Raw genomic sequence first — 2,957 nt, forward strand, 5'->3', positions numbered from 1 at the left:
TAGTGATGCAAAGTCCGCTACTCGCACAAGATCTAAAATTGTGAACCGTTCAATACTTGACACTGGCTGCTTGAAGGCCAACAATGATACCTCTCGCAATAAACGATCGTGAAGAAGTCAGACGAGCTGGTACATTGTGTGACGCCGGTTCGTTAAACTTGGCAGCTCGTCTGCTTTTGACGGTGGTCATGATGACTCCATTTCCACTTATGAAAAAATTATGTCAGTAAAGTTTGAAAGGCAGCCGGATATTTTGACCGAAAGTTCTTACAATGAACACAGAGCTTGAGCTATGAAATGTTGAAACCACTCCACATGCTGGTGTTATGGCAGGTTTTTCAAACAGGAATTTCAAAATAATGATAACAATTGAATAATAATAATAATGGGCACAATTCGGCGAAATCAATCGAAAACGATCGAGCTTTCCCCTAGAGTTTGGAAATAAAAGTTCTTTTATGAAGCTTTTTTGATGGCCACCAATTGCGAAAGCTTGGAGAACCGAAACAACATCAACTTTTTCCCGCTATTTTTCAGCTTCTAAGGTGAATAATGTAATAAGATAACAATACGTTTATCATTTTGACCGTACAGTGTAATTCAGTTACCACGCGTGCGTGTGGAAGTTGGCCTCCAAGGATGAAAAATTACGTTTTGCATACGTCGGAGAAAATCTGCCCGTACGTGATTTCGTAACAAACGAAGACGCGCCACAATTTACAGGCTCCCATTGGACGATCGCTGAAGTTGCGCGTTAACTTCCGATTCCGTGGTTCGAGTAAACGACGATCAATACATGTAACTCTATGTGCAGTGCATATGCAGTGGGCGTGGTTTAAACTGAGGTGACGTCACACAAACCGGATACCGCTCCAATAAAGCGAAGACCCAGGCGCAGGCCGTGCTCAATACAATGCTACCAGTCATGATCAAAAATCGGTGTGCAGCCGTCCGTATCAAAAGACAAACCGAACGCTGGCTGACATTCTTTGTTGCTGACAATGAATTGGTAACATCGTCAAATTAAGTTTCATTTTGAGGAGGGGAACATGCATGCAAAGGAGTCAAGTGTTGATTCTTGCTCATAGCTCGATCTGGAGTATCGATCTTTCAAGATTAATTTCTGCTGGAATCGAAACGCTAGAGCTTCAGTCCTGACACGTTCGACTGTATATTTAACGCCACCGTAACTTGCCAAGCAGTTTCTAGCCAGCATTCTTTTCTGCGTAAATATTAACAGAAACGATTTCCAACGTTTTCCCAATCCAAGCTAAAATGTTTTGCCGAGGGTTACGCCCCAGCTTCTTTCCTGTCGCTGCAGTGCTCTGTATAGCTTCTGTCATCTTGGCTCTTCCAGATTGCCCGCTATTGTGGACACCGTGGCAAACTGCCTGTTATCGCCTCACGGGTCAACCTGTTACTTGGAATCAGAACGAGGCGCTTTGTCGGGATATGGGAGCCGTGATAGCGGCACCTCACTCCGAAGAGGAGAATGTGTTCATGGCCGACATGTTAGGGGGTGGTGAATGGTTGTGGGTTGGTTGCAAAATCTCACATAAAACGTGGAGATGCGAAGGTCAGGAGGTGGGCCACAGCTATTCCAATTGGCGTCCCGCGGAACCAACCAACAGGGATGGTTTTATCCCCTACACCGATTACTGTGCTTATATGGATACATCATCCCAACAGTGGAATGATATTCCATGCGCACAGGAGAGCGCACCTCAAGCAATGTGCGTCCTACGTTCACCAGCTCAAATCCAGCACCAAGAATTCTCTCGCAGCAGTGACCAGCAGCAACTCACCCGTTGCCTCGTGAATCATTTCAACAGGGAATCAGTCACAAAGAGTGCTTCGAGATGTGCCTTAGCCTGCCTGAAGGAACCTCGATGTCGCTCCTTCGACATCAAGGGAACCATTGAAGAGGGGAAAGTGTGTCAGTTTAGCCATGAAAATCTCACCGATTAGCCAGATAGGTTCCAAAAGATCAATGCCGCCTGCATTCACTACTCTCCTCAGAGGAGTGCGACCTTTACGCTAGTCCAAACCACTTCACCCTTCCAACAAGAATAATTCAAGTGTTTGGATGGATGTTTTTTTCGTGGAGTACAGGAGTAAGTTCCTTTTATTAATTTATAGAATTTTTGCACGAAAAAGGGTATGTTTATAGGCCTACATGTGCTTATTACGTTGGTGCTTTCTCACCAACAACCTAAAATGCATTGTATTTTCACGAACACACAAACAGCACGTATTGCCGTTTATAGTCTCTTCACTTAGACTAGTCGTACTAGTTGTAATGTAAGACGATAGGAAGACCTTGTTATGGTAGTACTATACTGCACATGAATTTATGCTAATAAGGGAATCAAAATTTCATCTCACGCTGGCCATACTGTAGACAAATTTTTAACATACTAGTCCTTGCTTTTCACAAAAGCTAGAGCTGTTTATGAACGCTAAACTTTACACCGCAAAATACTAACCAAAATAAAGCAATGTAAAGTAACAGTCAAATGTTTTTGCCATTCATGAAACGGTTCTGATTAGTATCAGAAAGAACATAATACGCATCCTAATTCATTAAACATAACGTTAATACAATTTAATACGACGGTATATCATCCATGTAGAAGAAGAGAAAACTGAGTCCAGGAAAATCTACAAAAATGCAGAGCTTGTGCTTTTACAAATTCAATGTGACATTGAAGCTTCTTCCTCAGATGACGTCCCAGTTTTGCTTCTGAATATGGAAATAGTCAGTAGCATACAAACCAAAAAGACAGTAAAATACCCTTTGAAGTAGTGAAACAAAATTTGAAATTGGGTGAACCGAGACACAATGGTTCATTTTGGAGGTTTGTATTAACGAATTGGTTGCAGCTACCGTTTAACAGACCATATTACTTTGGCTTGGTGTGCAACCTTCCCCGTTTCCAAGTTTTTGTTTGTTTCCT

The 2,957-nt window shown here is 42.5% G+C and overlaps 1 pseudogene; it reads left to right on the forward strand.

Annotated features, from left to right (window-relative positions):
• Positions 1-952: 952 nt before the first annotated feature.
• On the forward strand, positions 953-2,257 carry LOC147796628 (C-type lectin BML-2-like; annotated as a pseudogene).
• Positions 2,258-2,957: the final 700 nt, after the last annotated feature.

The sequence above is a fragment of the Acanthaster planci genome, linkage group LG15, assembly GCF_054643075.1.
Source record: "Acanthaster planci isolate LZ-2023a linkage group LG15, COTS_SCS, whole genome shotgun sequence".
Lineage (NCBI taxonomy): Eukaryota > Metazoa > Echinodermata > Asteroidea > Valvatida > Acanthasteridae > Acanthaster > Acanthaster planci.